Source organism: Manis javanica, chromosome 1 (genome assembly GCF_040802235.1).
Source record: "Manis javanica isolate MJ-LG chromosome 1, MJ_LKY, whole genome shotgun sequence".
Classification (NCBI taxonomy): domain Eukaryota; kingdom Metazoa; phylum Chordata; class Mammalia; order Pholidota; family Manidae; genus Manis; species Manis javanica.
In genome coordinates this window covers 139,215,531-139,236,437 of record NC_133156.1, presented here as the reverse complement: position 1 = coordinate 139,236,437, position 20,907 = coordinate 139,215,531, and the positions used below count along the sequence as shown (strand labels likewise).

Sequence of the window (20,907 nt, the reverse complement as noted above, 5' to 3'; positions counted from 1 at the left end):
AAAGATCAGTACACTTTGGCTATGAGAAGAGATGGAAGTAATGAATATTTCACTTTTCTAGAAATTCTGAGAATTTATATTGGCAGGTTTTAGATTACTAAAGGTTTGTTTATATTTAGTTATGTGTCAACAATTTCTGGCTTTTTATTAAAAATTCAAGCATATATTTACATATACTGTATGAACACATGAATACATATATATGTGTTATATATACATGTTATGCATATTTACTATTAGGGATTTTATTCATATTTAAGTTTTATGATGATTCTAGACTATGCATTGACCCTGAAATTTTCACTGTTGATAAAATGAGATTGTTTTTTCTATGACTGAGAGTCCCTTTAGAGGAGAAATTACATTTAAAGCTTTAAATCTTTAAAGCTTTTAATCATACTGTCTTAATATTTTGTTCAAGAGTTTTGACTGTCTATAATTTCATAATGAAGTCTTTAAGGCTCTCAACTTAGAAAAATTTGCTAGAATGAAAAGCAACAGTGAAACAGTTTAAGCGGCAGGAGAAATGAGAGAAGTTGTGGCAGCCCCATATGAGCCAACCCTGGCTGGGTGAATGGAGGTTAGACTAGCACAGCCCCAGGTAAGCTGGCAAGGATCTGCATAGTTCTGCATATGCCCAGGGGGCAAGAGAGATTCACCAACAGAAAAACTCTAGCTCCCAGGAGAAAAAGGGCCTCGTCTTGCCAATGAGTTTCAGCCCCGGGCAAGTTCGCTATGGATTCAATGTAACCAAAGAAATTGACAGCAAAATGTTCTTGGGGTGAAAGGGTAATACCCAACTTTATTTCCAGCTGGCAGGTCAGTCACTAAAATCCTGTTCACTAGGAGCGAGTCTGCATGCAGCAAGCTGGTCTCTGCCTCTGGGTCCCTCTGTATGCACAGCTGTCCTCTGGGCCCCTGTCCTTGGCACTGCCACCACCCTAGCCTCTGCTCTGCTTTTCTGCAGCCTTGCAGCCATGCCACTGTGTCATGCCCAGAGCACTGGGTGGAGCTCTTCATATAGAGTCAATAGCCATGTATTGCCCACAGGTGTGCAGTGAACCAGTCAACCAGGGCCAGGTGAGAATCCTGGCCACAGGAACTCTCATTTTATCCACAGGCCACCACAAAGAAACACTCTTCCTGCAAATGTACCCTCCTGGATCATGGGGGGCACCTCTGTGGAGAGGTGGCAGGGCCAGAATGGCAGGTTTCACCTCTGCTGACCCCAGGACACTTTTCCAGATCACCCATGCAGCACTCCACGCCTTGTACCTCTTTCCCTCTTGGGATGCTTTTTATCCATGTCATATATCAGCAGGGGAGGATATTAAATCTTTTATGCCCATTCTTTTAAGATAAGATATCTGTCATCATCTTCCATTTATCACATTTTTTTGTTGTCCAAAGGAAGAAGAAACAGAATTTGTGTTAAACAAAAGAGACCCAATTTTCTATAACTTTTGGAGTCACAGATGCCAGTTTGAACACAGCTTTTAAGTACTGTGTAATGCTTTGAGATGTGGAAGGGGGCCCATTCTGAGGGACCACATGGGTCCAAGGAGGATTCCAAGACACCCTAGTAAGGATCCTTCCCTGGCTACCAAACATGAAACATTTTTATTGTGAAGATTTTCAGCTTTAGACTTTGTGGGGAAGTTGGGGTTCCTATGGCCAGGATCCTCACTGAACTTAAACCACCTGATGATGTAACTGGCCTGTTGCTAGGCTACCGCTTCCACACCTTTAAGCAATAAGCTATCATTGCACTATATAGAGAGCTCGGCCCAGTTCTCTGGGTGGAGGCAGAGATGCTAGTGCTTGACCTACTGCCGGGAGAAGAAGCCAGGTAATAAACCCTTTCACCCCAAAGGATGTGATTTCTTTGGTCACACTGAATCCATAGCGAACTTGCCCGGGGCTGAAACCCATTGGCAAGAAAGACTTGAACAGGTTATTTGAAATGAATTTACTATTAGGAATTTCATACCCTCTTCCCCTTTCATAAAAGTGCCTTATTACCATTTCAGAATTACATTAACTAGCCGCAGCAGTTTAGAAGGATTTTCAAGGATTCCTTTTGCTCAGATTGAACCAGAAATAAAGGACATAGAGTAATGTTATGGACTTAATCGTTTACCCCTGAAATTCACAGATGGAAGCCCTATCCCCCAATGTGACTGTATGTAGAGATAGGGCCTTTAAGGAGGTAATTAAGGTTCAATGAGTTCCATAACGTGGGATCCTGGCGTTGTTATAAGAAGAGGAAGAGACACCTGGAAAGACATCTCTTCTGTGGAAACCTTGATTTGGACTTCCAGCCTCCAGAACTGTGAAAAAAATAAATGCCTGTTGTTTAAGCCCCCCAGTCTGTTGTAGTTTGTTACAGCAGCCCTTACAGACTAATACAAGTTATAAGATTTTCAAAAGAATATATGAAATAGCAGGAATTTAATATGAGACCCACTGGCATGGTAGATGCAAAAATGGCCACACTTTTTTGAAGGTCCTTCAGTTAAGAGGTGAGGATTATTTCTTCACCCCATGGGTTGTCCTCTTTTTGCTTCTCCAGAACCACTTCCCATTTCTCCATCTTGCTGTTTCCCACAAGTGCTGATCTGCACAGACCACACAGAAAAAGGTCCTGTGCCCTTGGGTTGGGTTGGACCAATTGGGAGTACCAGCAGAAGATGGAGAGAGAGGAGAGGTGATCTGGGTACTGATAAACCCAGAAATTTGCCTGCAGGGCCGCCAGGGATTGGTTGTTTTCTCTAAGGGAAGGCTCTAGTTTTTGGCAGGTGGTGTTTTCCACCCAGACCTCTGCCTCTGGGTTCCAGTAACTGCCAGTCCCCTTCACATTGTCAGGCCTAAAGGTGGTAGCAAAGCATCCTCTTCCCCTCCCTAGAGCCCAAAGTATTGCACAAAACTTTCTTGTTTCCCTTCCCCCTGCCTGTAGCTCTTAAATTAGTCATCTTATTGAACTCTCTTCAAATTACCCTCATGTGAATGTGCCATTATGTTCCTGCCTGAACTCTGACAGATGGACACAATATAAAGTCTACAATTTTTATTCTGCAGAAGAAATCATTTTTTTTCTGCTAGATACTACTTGTAGTGATGGTGGTGGTTGGGTGTGTGTGCAAGATTAGTATTTCTTCTTCGAAATTGCAACACAAGTGATAACTTGGCCTTTCTCACTCTGCCTTCACTGTTTGCATACTACTGCCTGTGAAACTTATTTTCAGCCTGGAATAGGTCATTTCTTCAAGTTAGGCCAGCCCTGGGTCCTACACTAAGAAAAAGAGCAATTATTTTGATTGCTTCTTATGTGTATATGTCAGGAATTATGGTAATTCTATTAATAAAATCCAAAGAAAATGATGACTTGACCAAGACAGTTTATTTTCTGTTAAGTTATGACAAGTCCAAATTTTAGGTAGTTCAAGGTCAGTATGTGTATTAGACTGCAGAATCGGCCACAATTTTTTTGCAGCTCCTCCCATCGAGAGGTGAATTCTATTTTTTAACCCATGATTCCAGGCTGGCCTTACGAATGTGCTGAGCACTTTATTCATTTTCATTATCCTTTTAATGTAACATGCATGAAACTTAGTTCCATTACATACTGATCTAAAAAATTCCGCATTTTAAAAAAATTCTACAAGTCAAATAAAGTTTCTTCCTGTGATATTATAGTTTGTAAGAAATGTGTAGTTGATCTTCATCCCGTTTCTATCATAGAGCAGCTAAAATCCTTGGAATTTCTCAAATGTTGAGAGCAAAAAAGGTCTTTTATTATGTAAATCAGGTGACTTTTGGACCCTCACCAAAGGATGGGGACCGGTTGCCAGGAGAACCAATCATGTGGTTAGAGGGTTAGAATTTTCAGTGCCTCCCCTCCTAGGGGGAGGGGCTCGAGGGGAATCACCTGCTAATGGCCAATTCTGTAATCAATCACACTTACGTAATGAAGCCTCTGTAAACACCCAAAAGGACAGGTTGATCTCTCAGTGTCTGGGTTAGTGACCACATGGAGATTCAGGGAGCGTCATGTGTGTGGAGTGGGCAAGGAAACTCCACACTCTCCCAATACCTTGCCCCATGCAGCTCTTCCATCTGGCTGTTTCTAAGTTACCTCCTTTTTTTAAATAAACTGATGATCTAGTAATTGAAAAGTTTCTTTGGGTTCTGTGGGCCACTGTAACAAATTAATCAAACCAGAGAAGGAGGTCTTAGGAACCTCTGATTTGTAGCCACTTGGCCAGAAGCACAGGTGACTACTTGGACTTGTAATTGGCATCTGAAGGAAGGGGAGGGGGCAGCACTCTTTTAGGGGTCTGAGGCCATCTCTGTGTAGTGTCAGAATTAGTTGAATTGTAGGACACCCAGCTGATGTCTCAGAATTGCTTAGTGGTGCTGGGGGAGTCCCCTCCCTGCCACCCCATCAGCACACACACACTAGAATTGGTACCAGAACACCCCGTTTAGTTTCCCATTTCTATTTTTTCAGCTGATGGGCAATTTTCTCTCCTTTGTGTTTAATGGATACTGTTCCTCTCCCTCACACCATACCTGAGTCTCAGTGAAGCTTCAGTAAGGCCCCCAGCCTTCAGTTCACCTTGATATGCTTGGTTTCTAAGTTCATGAGGTTCCTTGAAGGCAAGTGGTTCTGTGCCAAGTGTGGGCAAAAGAGCCTTAGAGGTAGAGGCACCTAGCAGCTTTTCCTATATAAGATATTAAGGCTTCCTCAGCCACTTGGGGGGAACGAGGCTCTGCTCCCACTATTCATGAATGTCCCAGTTTATCACCTTCTGGGTCTATGGAAGGACTTTCGAAATCTCTCATTTCAATGCTCCTCTACTTCTGCCCAACGAGATGCTGAGGCCATCCAGGCTCTGGGATATTAGAGATGCCTGGAAGTGTCTGTTTTCTTCTATATGATTCAAAATCTCAAGACAAGAAACTCAGAATTCAAAACACAATGTCTAACTTCTTGGGATGAGCGAAAATTTATTCCTTTCAGTGCTCTACTTCTATGAGCACAGTAACTTAGATTGGTATCTCAGTTGATTATCCTGGCACATTTGTTACAAAATCCCTACGAGATAATATAATAATGCCTGTTAAGGAGTAGGAAATTGAGGCTTAGCAAGGTGTTAGAACTATGCCTAAGGTTACATTGTTAGTGCGAAGTCTGTCTAACTTCATGGTTATAGCAACTAAAAACTATGCATGCAGTCATTTAAATTTGATCCAATAGCTGGGTGTGCGTCTTTGCAAATTCTGAAGCTCTGTGCAACGTTCCAAAAGCAGTCTTTTGAATGTTTTGGAGCATTGAGAGAATGGAGACCTGGAGATTTTTGAAGAGGCTGATTCAGCAATCCACAATATGGGTATCAAAACTAGAAGACGTCACTGAGGATGACTCATTGATTACTTAGAGGAACAGAAATAGGAATGTTGAGAAGAGACAAAGATAAAATCAGGTTTAAACATCTGTTCTCCCAATCCTCCTGAGTGTCTCACAAAGACATTTAAGTTTTTCGTTATATAATTATTATATAAATGGCTAAATGGAGCAGTTAAATTCTCATAATCTTGTCATTATGTTTCCAGACCAATTTACTTACCATTGAATCTGAATATTAAATCTTTTTGATGAACTTTAGGATCAGTCTACCAAAGGAACAGACCCTTGGAACTTTGACATTGTATTACATTTACAGAGTACATTTAATTCTATTTTTATATAGTTTTATATATTATCTACATTAAATATGATATATAATATTTATTATGTAAAGGTTTTTATTATTAAGATTATCCAGGTTGGAACATAATATGTTTTTCTATCTTTGAAATTTTTCTTGCATGAGGTTTAATAAAGTTCAAGATATTTTCTTTTTATCAAGCTTGCACATTTCTCATAAAGTTAATTTCTATACATTTTACATGAACTGTTGCTAATATAAATGGATTTTTTCACTCTATTTTCTGGTTATTGTTAATATAAAAGAAAGCTATTAATTTGTTATATTCACCTTGTATTAAACACATAATTCTTAATAGATCTTAGGGGTTTTAACAGTTTTCATTATTTTTCTGGGTTTCTAGATAGATAAGCCATATTATTTACAAATAACAATTACTTTCCAAGAATAATACTCTATCCTCCTTCTCCTTAGTGCATTGGCAGGAAATACAATGTTGAATAATAGTGATATTTGTTAAAAGACTTAAAGTTTTATGGAAAGAGGTACAAGTCTGATGAAACCAAACTATTAATGAGTTAATACTTCAAATTATTGTTCTGGGTATGATTTGTTGAATAAATTGCTGTCGTATTAATTCAACAAATCATAATTCCAAGGCTAATCAACTTCTTTAGAAGGAAACTCACATGAATGGGAAATGATTGAATTTCACAAGACACTGTCTTCAGGAGGCAAGATCTTGGTACCTGAAATATCTAATACGGGACATATGGTCAAATGGTTTGTTTCCAGAGAATTTTTGGCTCATTCAATTGCATCTCAACTACTTTTGAAAATGCTACTTTGGGTACAGGGCACATTGGGAAGTTCGTACTACTAAAAGCAGCAGAAAATAGAACGTATACTTTATTGTTAAACAGATTTGGGAGTTTATTCACATTAGGTGCTTATTTCAAGCATGGGTATATGATAGCTCACTTTTATTCTTTGCCATGTACTCAAATAAAATGACATCATTAAAGATCATCTGAAAATCATTAAGATTGTGTCACTACTTGGAATCTGAGTGGGAACAAATAGGCACATTGGCAGGGAAAGGAATGGAGGTAGTGCCGGGGAAACACGGAACACTGGAAGAGTCAGAGATCTTTCAATTGGGCCTGAAGTGGAGTCATGTGCTCAGGGGAGGGAGCTGGCGAAGTGATCCCAGGAGGACTACTGACCCTGGCTGGGAAATGAAACAGGTGTCTGAAACCAGAAAAAGGAAAGTTGGCTGTTTGGTTGGGAAAAGGATCAAGTCCCACACACGAAAGAAGGCATCGTAACCACCAGGACCAAGCTTCCAAAGCTCATGTGAAACGGGTGACTGGAAAAATTCCCTTGATGTCTTCTCTTTATGTTACCAAGTACATGTTTTAGGGCTAATACTACAAGGTTATAAATAACTCACCATAAGCACCCAGGAATTATTAGCTGATTGATTCTAGATAATTACATCTTCCTTGGTTTTACTATTTTTATTTATTTTGTCTGCAACAGTTTTCTTGAGATCTAACTTGCATATTACAAAATTCACCCTTTTTAAGCCTACGGTTCAGTGTTTTTTTTAGCATATTTACAGAGTTGTGCAACCATCTTCAACATCACTGAGCCCAGAACATTTTCATTACCCCCAAAAGAAACTCCAGACTTATTAGTAGTCACTATCATTCTTCTCTCTCTCCAAACTGTGACAACCATGAATCTGTTTTCTGTCTATACAGATTTGCCCATTCTGGACATTTCATACAAGTGGAATCATACATTATGTAGCTGTTTATGTTCATCCATGTTGCAGCATGGATCAGTACCTTATTCCTTGTGATTGCCAAATACGGTTTCTTTGTTGTGGATATTCCTCAATTGTGCATTCACCAACTAATAGACATTAGAGTTGTTTCCACTTTGTGACTATTAGGAATAATGCGGCTATGACTATTCATGGGCAAGTTTTTGCATGGACATGTTTTCAGTTCTCTTGGGCAAATACCTAGATGTGGAATTGCTGAGTGGTATGGTAACTCTACACTGAACTTGAGGAATGCTGAAGTGTTTCTCATGCAGTGGTTGTACCATTTTACATTCCCACCAGCAATGTCTGAGGGTTTCCATGTCCCCACACCCCACCAACACTTGTTAACTGTCTTTTGTGCTATAGCAATGCTAATGGTGTGACGAGATATCTCATTGTGGTTTTGGTGTATATTTCACCAATGACTAAAGCTGTTGAGCATCTTTTCATGTGTTTATTGATCATCTGTTTGTCTTCTTGGGAAAAAGGTCACTTCAAATCTTTCATCTGTTTTTAATTACTTTTTCTTTATTGGGTTTTATTGTTGTGTTGTAAAAGTTCTTTATGTTTTCTGGATACAAGACCCTCATTAGACAGAAGATTTGCAATTATTTTCTTCCATTCTGTGGGTTGTCTTTTCACTTTCTTGATGGTATGCTTTGAAGCACAGAAGTTTTTAATTTTTGATGAAGTTCAATTTATTTATTTTTACTTTAGTTTCATGTGTATTTGCTGTCATATCTAAGAAACCAGTGCCTAATCCAAAGTCATGAAGATTTACACCCATGTTTATGCCTAAATCTTTCCCTTGGTTTTAGGTATGAGCTCCTGAACAGGAGAGTGGCAACTGAGAACAGAGCTCTATCTGTGGGTCTACGCTGAAAATTCTTTGGCTAAGCAAAAGACGTGCTTTTGAAGAAAAATTGGCATGAGCAAGTTAAGGTAAAAGGTGTGGATGATCCCATAGAACACAAAAGAAATGAATTAAGTACACATAGTAGATGAAAAATTAAAAATTTATGGAATCAAATTAATGATGGCACATAACATACAATCCTGCTTTACTTCACACTAACCAGGTGTTCTTAAGTACTTTGAAGGTGTCTGTGAAATCTACCCTTTTTGATCTATAGAATCAGATGTGCACCTCACATCAAGGTTGGCCAATAAAAGGTCTGTTGAACTGACATGGGAGTCTGTACTCTATACTGATCTTTCCATACTTTTGGTCCTTGATAAGACATTCACTTATTATATAATAACATTTTGACAGTGTAATACTCATGACGAAAAGAATGGTATTAATTGTATTTAAATATAAGTATACAAAACTTTCACTTATCCAGAATATTAAAATTTGGATATTCTATTAAATCAATTATTTCGATTATTTGAGAATTATGTGTTGACAATGCATATGTCGAACAAAAATTACATGATGTAGTCAATTTCTGATAGTCCCCAAGGATCGTGTCCTTCCCTAAGATCTTTATTTTGTAATAGCAATAATTGAATGGCACCATGCACAAAATCTGGTCATTTGTAGCTTAACTGTTTTAAATTTTAATTGAAATCAGAGGTTTTTCAGAACATAATTCTGAATTAGTTTCAAGAGGCTCAAGAAATGTCCTTGACAGAGAGATTATTATTTAAATGCCTTGACTGTAAAGGAGATATATTTTCTAGAAGGTGTACGCCTCAGGTAAGTTTGTTGCACAGAGATGTTATTTATGATCAGACCAATAAAACTTATTCTAATTTTGGAAAGCAAAGGGAGAACCCTGAAGTGGGGAGAGTGGGCTCCCAGTTGCTGTGGCCTTGAAAACTCTTCAAGCTCCATGGTACCTTAGAATGAAATATGTGTGGGTCTGGTACAACTGAGCAAGAGACCAGACTCAATTTTCATTATATTAAGAGCACATCATAGCAGAAATTAGTGGTGATTATACTAGGTTCTTAACACTTCCCACATACTAATAAACACCAGAGTCATAAGAAAATATGTAATTAATGCCATAGTAGCTGCTAACTACTGCCAAACTCTGCCACCCATAAAAGTAGTCCTGACACTGCTGCATTATTATTACATTCTATTCTCCAAGCAAATATTTTGTTTTCAATTAAAAGACCCATATGTAGCAAAAATACTTAGCTTAGTTTTGAAGGCCCTCCTGAATGACTCTAGGAGAAACAGAAATAATTCAAAGTCCCAAAGCACTTAGAAGGAAATTTTGTGGAAGCAGCTTATGGAACTTCTGTAGGTGAGATGGAGAAGTGTCATGGGGCTGAAGCACTTTTCCTAGTTTCTTTGAAGTGGGCACTTATTATTGAATTGCATTCCTTCCTTTTTGAAAACAGCTTCGTTATTCTAGAGCCACTGCTTATTCCTTTCCAGTGGTAGTACTCTGTCTGTGGAAGACCCCAAGAAGGACATCAACACAAACCTGTCCAATCAGTCTTTCCCTAGAAAGGACTAACACTCTCAGTGGCAAAACCAAGGTGTGTGCTGAAGAGCTGCTAGCAGCCTTTTGGAGAAAGCTAGTCTGCCACAGAAGGTACAAGATATATAGAGCTGATGGTCAGTAGGAAGCCAGTTGCAGGGGTGACCCACAGCCTCAGCTCCCTGATTCCTGCTATCTGCAAGTCTACCTGGTCTTTCCCAGTGGTGTGAGCCAACACTTGCCCTTTTTGCCTAAGATGATTTGAGCTGTGGTCTGACATACATTCTCCCTTTCAAGAACATAATGATGCTAGCTTTTATTTACTAGTCTTGTGACCCTGCACAAGTTAACTTATCTTTCTGAACTATTTCCATATAAGGTGGTTGGGAGGACTAAATGAGCTACAATGAATATATTTTGTACTTATTTGTTTACTGTCAGTCTCTTCTACTAGAAGAATAAGAACAGACACTGTGGTGATTTTAAAATATGGCTTCAAATTCTTTGACATTTCATCCAATCAAGAGATATAGCTGTATCTTATTTCCTTGAATCTGCATCAGTTTGTGGCTGTTTTAACCAAAATAATGTTGTATGTGTATATAGTTTATGATCAGTAATAAGCTATTCATTTGCTTTTGGAGTTTTTAGTCAAATTTGTTGTGTTCCTTTGGATTTTTCCAGTTGTTTCTAAATTTTCTTTTAAACATGTTAATTCATCCAAATGGAAAATAGGGCAAATCAAAACCTGTTTATTTTTTTTGGACATCTCAACCTGCAAAATTTTATTCATTGTCCTTCAGATCTCAGCTTAGGTCTCAGGAACTCCATGAGAATGCATGTACCATTTCATGTACATCTACCAGAAATTCTATATCATAGATACCTCTGAATATGATTACTGGATCAAAGGAGTTATGCCTTTAAATATTGATTCACTCTTCTTTCTTCCCTCACAATTTACATTCCCACCAAAAGTATACAGTACTGTTTACACCACTACCAATATAAGCTATTATCAAATTTAAAAATAAATGCTGATTATGAGTGAGAATAATCTCATAGTTTTAATTTCCTTTTCTAATTTTAGTTAGGAAATATTTTTGCAAGTGTTTTAACACATTCACCTGATGTATTAAAATCAGTTTGGGCAAAAGTATCAGCAATAAATATTTTTCTACCAAAAGAATGATTTTCTATTATTGGAAATGCATTAGAATAAATAAAATAATTTAGAAGGTGTCTGTATATAAGAATAACATGCAAAATCAATGGTTTTCAACTCACCGGAATGTTAGCTAAGCAGTAACAAAATCATTAGCCTTTTATCTAATTATATAGTTGATTATAATTAGTCAATATAAGCACATAAAAATGAAATATGGTTAGTAGGCACTAAACTACACATAGTAAAATTCATATCTGATAAATCTGAAAATTTCACTTGGTAGAAAGAGTGGCCACAAAAACAAACTCACAATGGCATCGGCTCTACTCAATAAAATAGTTCTTAAACTGTTTGCTTCAGAAAACAAGCTTTCCCCAACTTTCAAAGAGAATCTGATAAAAGCTATGAACAACCTACAAGGAAATAAACACACACACAAATACACATGTACACAACTTCACATACAATCTAAAAATCTATCTTTTAGATCAAATGTACAATGGCTTGACCTGTACACTGAGAATTCCCACCAAAAGTATACAGTACTGTTTATGCCACTACCAATATGAGTTTCACACTGACCATCAGCTTTGGTGAGAATTATTCAGGAGCAAGGCAAAAACTGATGGGGCAGAATTGAAATATTTGGGAAGATGAGAGATGGTGGGATCAATCGTGTAGATGGCTGGGTTAGCCTGGGATAGAAGTGGAAATCTTCCTTCCACCCTAACAAGACAGAAGGCAAGTCAAGTACATGTTGTAGATTAGTACATTGGAAGGAGAAATGAGGATGTTTCTGCCTAGTATTTAGAGTTACTCTGTACAACATGAGATATGGTCATCATCTGAGAGCATGAATGGAGATATGTGGCAAAGGTTGTTTGAAGAGGAAGATGAAAGTGAGAAATAGCCATTCTGGGCAGTGAGAATGCAAGCACACTGGCCAGTTGTAGGGATGATGGCCATGGAAATTGCTTCTTTAGATTTGTGATAATAAATTTAGACCAGACAGCATAGTTTTAAAATTATTTTTAGTTAATATTCAGCTGCAAGGGTTCAGGAAGTAATCAGCCACATTTGGGGTATGTGAGTATAGAAGAGGAGGGATTAGGGGAGTTAAGAACGTTTGCAATCAAGAAAAAGATTTTAACGATGGACCATGCAGTTTACACTAGGTGAATGGAAAGGTGAAGTGTGCAGAATATGGATAGGGAAAGGGTCATAGGATCACAGGGTTTTACATTTTGTTTAGAAGAATGAAATGATGGAATTAAGTAATGAGCTGGAATAATAGAATGGGGTTACGGCTGAGCGGGAATCTTGAACCTGAGGATTTCAAGAAATGCAATCATGAGAGACGATGAGGTTGGGCAGCTGACTCAGATTGCTAATGGGAGGTGGAGAATGAGATCCCTGGAGGTGAGGAGCTCACAGGCAGAGGCAAACTGTTGGGGGATCATTTATATAAATACTGCAGCCAAAGAAAATGAGGAAGGAGTAGGAGTGGAAATAAAGGCAGTGACACAGCGCTGTAGCCATCACCGTAGAGCAAAGGGTGTGACTAGGAGGATGGTGGTAGACGTGACTGAGTGGCACCATCAGAGGGTGTGAACTTCCCAGGCAGCACAAGGTTTGGAATAAGGAGAAGTGAGATGATTGGAAACAGAATGGAGAGCAGGGAGGAAACCTGACTCACCTTCAGGCCTTGAAAGACATTAACAGCCACGATGAACAGCTCATGTTGTAAGGCAGGAAAAGCCAGGGAGCAGCGCCCTCTGGAGGGGCTGGCAAAGGAATCAGAAATGTCAGAAGAAGGGCAGGAAGGGAGGGAAAGCTCCAGAGAAGAAGCTGAAGATACTATGCTGGAGTTCGTGAAGATAAGCACCCAGAGGGCACAGTTCAAGGCCAGAAGTAGGGGAGGTTAGAAAGATGGGTAAGTTCAGGGAGTAGAGAGGCCCAGGCTTCTCTGACTGATGAGATGTAGGAGGGTTTGTCCAGACCACCTGGGGCAAGGCAGGTAATCCACTCAACCTGGAATCCGGGGCCCTGGCTGTGATGACTGCCTGCTCCTCGTATTGCAGGGGCAGCCTGGGAGATGGGTGCGAGGCTTGCAGAAGGCTGATCTCAGGCAGCCAAGAACGTGAGACTGCTGTAGTCTCTTGCCTCCTGCAGAAAAGCATCACAGACTGTGGACTGACTGCCTCACCTGGAGTCGGTGGCTTTGAAATGGCCTTTACTCTCCTTCTTTGTGTCTGTGCGTTTCCAGAGCACCAAGTGGTAAAGGTTATTGGCAAATCTTGAAAAATATGAACCTCTGGAAAGACAGAGCCTCACTCTCTCTGGCTCTCCATAGACAGAGCCAAATGCCCAGGTACCCCCTTGGGGTGAGCTGGCTCAGTCTCACCCCAGAATCCCTTAGAGATCCTCTCTCTGAGGACACATGAGACTCTTCAGTCAAGTTTATTTATATCTCAGTCTCTGTCAGATACAGGTTGTGCCTGCTTGGTCTGTTGTAGAAGCAATCGCGGTAAAACTTTGCTAAAGACCAATAAAAACCAGTGAGAAAATGTATTGAAAAAGAGGAGGCCAAGTCAGCCAGGAAGATATGTTTGGGTGGAGAATTCCTTCCTCTGTCTGGAAGAATTAAAGAAATGGTAATGGAGGGGAAATTACAAATGCCCAGGAGCTGGTCTTGAAAGGGGCAGTAACACACTAGGGTTGCTTACGTGCTGTTAATCACACAGTCCTGGGATGCTGAGCCAAGTGGCAGAGCAGGGCAGACTTTCTCCTGTAGGTTTTCAGGAGAGGAATGTCTCATAGTTACGGAGTGTCTGAAAAACCATGCCCCTGAACTCCTGGCATGATCCTGAAGCTTTCTGTGTGTTCCCGGTGCTGCTCCTTGGAGGACCCATCCACGTTTGTTCAGCTTCTCGAAGAGCTACTCTCTCTGTAAGCACATTGCCTAGCACTGCAAATATTTTCTAAGCTGTTATCCCACTGTAAGAATTTCAAAATAATAGCCCCCTTTAAGTTGATGTAGTGGGCAGAGAGCCTGTCTTGGAGTCAGGTCACTTTTCATTCTGGTCTCAGTCCTGCTTCAATCTTTGCTTATTGACATAAAAAAGGTAAGACAAATGAGTGTCTGGTGCTGTTCTGTGTGCAGGAAAATAGATCATCTTGAGTACTGCTGGTGGGGATATAAAGTGGCACATTAGATCAGAAAGTGATCTAGCCAGACTATCAGGAAATTTAAAAGCATACAAATGCAACAACTCAACATCTGAAATACTTGTTTATATTTTCTGTGATAAATATCTACTGATTATTATAAGGAGAGACAAAGAGCATGCAGGTAGAAAGGAAGTAGGTGAGGAAAGAAGGAAGGAGGAAAGAAGGATGAAGGAAAAAGAGGTTATTTTTCACTTGCTGATATGAGAAAGAATGTAAAGTTTTTTTTTGGTTTGTTTTTTGTTTTTGTTTTTGTTTTTCAAGAGGAAATCAGGAGTTCAATTTTTGACATGTTAAATCTGAGATAGCTATTACACATGAAAGTGGAGTTATTGAGGAGGTTTTAGGATATAAATAAATAAATTAGATAAACCCCATTGTCCTATGCCAGTCTTTCTTTTGCTTAATGGCTTATGACTCGGTTGGGTTTGGAGTGTGGTTTTAGATTATGTAGTAGAATTTAAATATAATATGTTCTAAGGGATTCAACCTTCAACTGGTAATACATTTCCTGGTCATTTTGGAGTCCTTTACATATTTATGATTGACATATTTTGGCACAAATGATTTTAATAATGCAAGCTCCTCCTTGTTTCAGGAAGTCTATACTTCCATAGCATGAAGTATGTACAAGAAGCATTCCTGCATCAAAAGTCCCCTTAAGAAATGCCTGGGGAGCCCATTACTATGAGCCAGGGGAGGGCATGCTCTATACTCAGAGAAGACCCCAAATATACTCACCGAATGCTGTAGAGTTGAGCTTAAAAGGTGTCTACCAAGATTTACTTCATCCAAGAAATGTCTTCAATCCATCACGGGAAAGAGCAGGAGAGAAGGATCTAATTGCCACCCTGAAGCATTTTACTGGAAATGTGTCCCTTCTTTGTTTCAAGTGAACCCCAAATGAAATCTCTTTCTTAAAATAAGAAAAAGAGCATCAGCGTTTTACTAAGAAGTAACATCTGGCTGGTTAAGGCACTAGTAAGAGAGAAATGATGATGGCTTTATTGTGCAGTCATACACCATCTTTGACATTTCTTTTCAGAAAACCCAGTGGCCCACCCTTCCGTGCACCTCTCAGAGAAGCAGCTGCAGCAGAGGCAGGACTGGAAGCTGATGAACTCTGACATGTGGTCAGAAGATTTCTGGGAAATTGAGCACCTCACCTTTACATGTGGCAAATTTTCATAAATAGTATGGTATTGTATCCTGTGGGGTTAGGCAAAAACTTGCTATTTTATGAGGGGTTTTAAAGATAAAAGTTTACAATGAATCTTCAAGAAATTTTTTTGTATAAAGGCATATAATTGCTACAAGTATTCAAATAACACATTGCCGCTTATCTAGAGAGTATCAAATCATGATTAAATATTTACATAGTAAGATAAGACTCAGGCTCTGGCTTCTGTCAGGAGTTTTTAGTTGTGAGTGAAAGGAGCTTAAGTGAAGTCTCTTGATCACTGGAGGGGAGTTGTTGCCTCACACAGCACCGAGTCTGGGGCAGATAATATCAGGCAAGGCGAACACCAGGTGCTCATACGACCACACCTGGCACCTGCCTTTCTCTGTCTCCTGACTCTGCTTTTTCTGTCTTGGCTTCATCCTCAGACAGCCCTTCCCTTCATGGTGGACAAGACGAGTCCAGCAGTTGCAGACTCACTTTCTGTCAGCTAAGCAAGCTCAGAGGAGAAAAGAGTGCCCCTTTGCTCAGAGCTCTGAAACACAAGCTTGGGCTCACTCCACTTGGCTTGGCTTAGGTTGAATGCTTGACCCGGAACCAATCTCTGGCAGCTAGGGTGGGAGCCCATGACTGGGGGACAAGGGCCACCTGCCCACAGTTGGAATTGCAGGCTTAAGGTTAGGATCATTCCTATCTGAGCAGAGCTGGGTATTAGTCTGCTATGGCTGCTATAACAAAGTAGTACAGGCTGGGTGGCTTTAACAACAGAAATTCATCTTCGTACATTCTGGAGGCTGGAAGCTCCGGATCAAGGTGCTGGCAGGTGTGGCTGCCCCTGAGGCCTCCCTCCTATACCTGCACATGGCTGCCTTCTTGCTGTGGCCTCACTAGGCTTTTTTTTTCCGTGCATACGTCTTTGGTGTCTCTTCCTCTTTTTGTAAGGCCACTGCTCCTATAGGATTAGAGTCCCAACCTTATAACCTTTTCAATCTTAATTACCTCTTTAAAGGCCCCATCTCCAAATATAGTTCCACTGGGGGTTGGGGCTTCAACATATGAATTTTTAATTTTTATTTTTTTTGCTTAAAGGTATGTAATTGCTACCAATATTTAAATAACATGTTGCCATGCAATACAATTCAGTCCATAACAGATACTCTTTTTTGAAAAAGATGGCTAGTCAGGCATAAAAAAACAACAAACACCTATGTCCACCATGGCCCTGATAAAATTCAGAAGATGAAAACAGTGACAAGAGGTGGCCGAGGGATGCCCTGAGTGCTGGGTCGGGAGACACTGGAGGTTCTTGCTCGAAACTTCAGGTGCTTCTGCCAGAGGCCCCTGAATGGGGTGGTCAGAATAAGAGAGCCTCCTAACCTGGTGGGGATGGCCAGTGAGGGACGGGAGCCGGGCACATGGGCTGGAGAGTAATTACTTGAATGGAAGCCTTCAACATCTCTCAAGGATACGACTGGGAGCTACTTTGGCATCTGATGTACCATCTGAATATGAGCGTGCATCTCCTGAGGCCAGCCTTTGCAGTTCCTGGACCCTGCCTTATGGATTTGCTCACTTTTTCTCATTAACAGTAAAAAACCTTACAGATTTGCTTTGAAGGCTTTTTACTATTAAATGGTTTTTATTGAAGGTCTTAGCAATAATCCAGAGGATAGTTATTTTGTTCTTTACTACACAAATCTTGATAAAAATCTTGCTTATGAATCGTGTTTATTGCTGGCCTTCCTCCACATCTCTTTTCCTCCTCTGATCTCTTTTTGGGAGTCTGTGGTGGGGACGTAGCAAACAGGTTCCAAAAACAGAACCCCCAGATGTTAGCAGACCTTGAGAACTCGGTGCTTCTCTTTCAGGTCCCAAATGGGGATGGGTGGGAATGTATTGCTTTTAAATTTCCTCTTAAAATTGTTCTTGGCTAATATGTAAAAATATACTTCTTGATTTTTGACTTTCTTTGTGTGACCTTGCTAAGTTAACTTATAAGTTCTAGGAGTATTTTTATGTGTTGGATTCTTAATTCCTTAGTTTTTAAGCTACTTGACCTAGGCATCTTCAGGAAGACACAGCTTTAGACAAGGCAGCTCTCTCCATGGAGGCAGAGGCTGAAGGAGCTGACTACCGGGGAACAGCTGTGAGCAGCTCCCCACATCTGGGCAGCAAGCTCTGCTTTGCCTACCCCGGTCCGCCCCTCGTGAAGACTGGATCCAATGCGCCATATTCTTTTGGGGAGCAGCTACTCAAATTTTCTGGCGGGCCTCTCTTCCTGAGGGGAAATGCAAAAGGAAGTCAGTGGAAGGAACAGTAGTTCCCCACTACAGCAGTTATTCTCAGGCCGTCACTGATGGCCGTCTTCCCCCTCCGTCATTCTCTGCTCTAGAATCCTGTCAGATCCACTCCCTCCTTGCTGGCCTCAGTGGCTTGCCCACTGCAGTTCCTCACGCCCAGGGTATCCGAGCCCCTGGCACTGTGAATTTCTTGGTCTGAGGCTGCTCTATTTATCCATTTACAGTCATTTTCCATTGCACACTTACCTAAAAATGACTGCGGGTCCCTTTGAGGAAGGGCTAGGGACTCAATCACCATGTATATTTGCCACTGTGTTTCAGGGCCCTTTCTTCTGGACACCTGGACACCTCTTTAGTTAATGGGTCCTGAGTCTTAAAACCCTCTTAAATCTGAAATCTGGGCAAGAGTTTATGGTGTTTTGTTGGGGTAACTACCCTCCCTCAGTGTCCTAATCAAACACCCTTTATTTTTTCTGCTGACACAAGTTGAGTGGTACCCTGGACAGATGCCTATTGATTTCCTTACTTAGTATGGCACGTCCTATTAGCCATCTCTGTAATTCTGCATAGCTGCCACTCTGACCTTGCCTGGAATTGCAATAATTGTGATCCCTTGGCGTCTGGTGATTAAGTGCCACCAATTGACCCTAACTGTTTCCGAGTCTTATCAACCTTTCACAATAGTGAGCAGGGTTCTTCTGTGCCCTGGCCTGCAAAGGAGAGTGACCACTGACCTTCCAGTGATACTGGTATCACTCATAGCAGCACATCCCTTCTGGCCTTGGTGAACGGTGAGTCCTCTGGTGTATTCTGTGAGGTCTAACCATCTAGAGATTTTTCCGACTCTCCGTCAAATCCATTTTGGCAAACCCACTTCCCCGATTCTCTTACTCCCTTTCCTATGAACTTCCATGGGAATTTTGGCATTTAAACTTTGCCCAATGAGAGCCATTGCTTCTTTCATACTTCTGAGAGCCATCCTTCCTGTCAGTTTGCATCATCTCCTATGATCCTTGCCAGGTGGTAAGACACAGTGTCTCGGGAGGGCACTCCTAGGTCAACACACTCCCCCATGCCAGCTCTCCTGGTCATATTCAGCACCCATAGAATCCAGTCCCACACAGACTCTTTCTTGCTCTTGCCAGTCACACTGGCCACATCTTTCAGCCCCTTTGAATAGAGTCCATTTCTTCCTTTGTCAGGCTCAGTATGTCCCCAGCTAGGCTTTTCTGTGATGTAACCCTGTAGGCTCAATGGCCACAGTGTGAGGTACAGGTAGATCCTGAATGAAACACCTGTTGAAGGAGAGAGGCCTATACATTATCTTTCAGCGTGGGACAGAGCACTAACTCTTAACTAGGGAGCCCTGGATAATGTATGCATATTTAGAAGTTTCAAAGGAGTTGAGAGAATAAAAACCCTTGGGAGTATCTACCAGATGTATTTATCCTGTGTCAGGATCCCAAGTTTTCACAACCACAGCTCTAACCTTGGCTTATCAGAGGCACCTTAGTTGGAAGTTTAAAATTCTTTAAAGTTCAACAATTGAACTCTTAATTCCTGGCCTTGATCCTCTATGTTCTCTGCCCTGCCACCGCAGGAGGTAAACGCATCTTTCTAATAGGCCTCATTGCCTGTTATGATCCCTCAAATGTTGATTATACTTCTCTAGAGCCTCAGTGCCGCTTAGCAATAGCCATCTGATCTTGAATTTTTATATCAATTTTCTCCATGAATCTGAAAAGCCTGATGCATGCATTGCATCATTTCACGCATTCCCTTCTAACAACAGACCATCCCAATTTACTATAGGTGAAGGCTCAACATTTGAAGAATTCCCTGTGTCTAGGGTTGTCAGCCCTTCACTGACATCAGCTTAGCACCCTCACTGCCGTCTGAGCAATGAGTGATTCACCTCCAAAATCTCATCTTATCAACTGCTGTCTTAGAACACTGTGAGTATAAATCCCCCCAGGTTGAGTTCTTTGAAAGCAGATGCTGAGAGAGTTTGAGATGCAAACTGTTTGTTAGGGATTGATCCATGTGAAAGGAAAGGAAGCTCAAATGTGCAGAAGAAGAAGCTGAGCTGTGATGCAGGCTGACAACACTTGGTCTGAACAGAAGAAAACCCTGGAGTTAGTATTTCTCATGTTAAGCTGTAATGACCAGCCTTCATACCTCTACTTTACTAAGTCATGAAATGCAAACTACACATGATAATACATTGGACAAGACAGCTCTCTGCAAATAAGGCAGGCCCTCAAGGCACTGACAGCTGGAGACTGTAGGCCAACTTTATTCTCCGTAGTTGGGTTGAAAGAGCTTTCTTGAAAGGGGATCTGGGTAGTGCATCTTTGTGTCTATCACAGATATGGTCCTTCTGGTTCCAAGGCACTGGTCCTTTTCTTCAATCTTCCGTGTCCTTCAGATTACATAATTTCTACTGACATCTTCAAGTCCATTGACTCTTCTGTTATCTCCAATCCACCATTGAGCCCATCTAGTAAAGTTTTTAATGTTTATTCATCTTACTTTCTCTGTCCTAGAGTATCTACTTGGTTCTTCTTCATAATCTCCATTTCTTTACTGAGATTCCTTATTTCCTGACTTATTGAGACTATATTTTCTTCAATTATTTGAATGTATTTTCCCTTAATTTTTAAAACATAGTAAGTGCTTTCAAGTTTTATCTGCTCAGTCCAATATCTGGTCCATTTTTGCATTTGTTTCTATCAGCTGTTTTTTCCTTGGCTATGGTTCATACTCACTCTTCTTTTTTTGTATATTATTAATTTTTATTGTATAGTAGATGCTGTAGGACTTCAGAGTCTATTATGTCCTCTGAGGAGCACTGATGCTTGTTCTGTTTGATGGATCGATTGCCAATTGTTTAACCTTGAACTTGGATAGGCTTAGCATTATACTTTATTAAGGAAGATCTATAAAAAAAGAAACATGTTTTCCAAGCTCCTTTAATTTGGTGGGACTCAAACTTCAAACTCTTTCTCTCTTTGCAAATTAAATTATGTTAGGGTTTGATTTATG

At 40.5% G+C, this 20,907-nt stretch overlaps 1 long non-coding RNA gene across 1 annotated transcript in view; it reads left to right on the top strand.

Moving 5' to 3' along the window:
- The window catches only part of LOC140849056 (uncharacterized), a 29,486-nt gene extending 13,999 nt beyond the window's left edge, over window positions 1–15,487 (top strand). Inside the window, exons 2-3 of the long non-coding RNA XR_012130539.1 lie at window positions 8,364–8,487; window positions 15,428–15,487. This is a non-coding gene — a long non-coding RNA (uncharacterized lncRNA). The remainder of the gene's footprint in view (window positions 1–8,363; window positions 8,488–15,427) is intronic.
- Window positions 15,488–20,907: the final 5,420 nt, after the last annotated feature.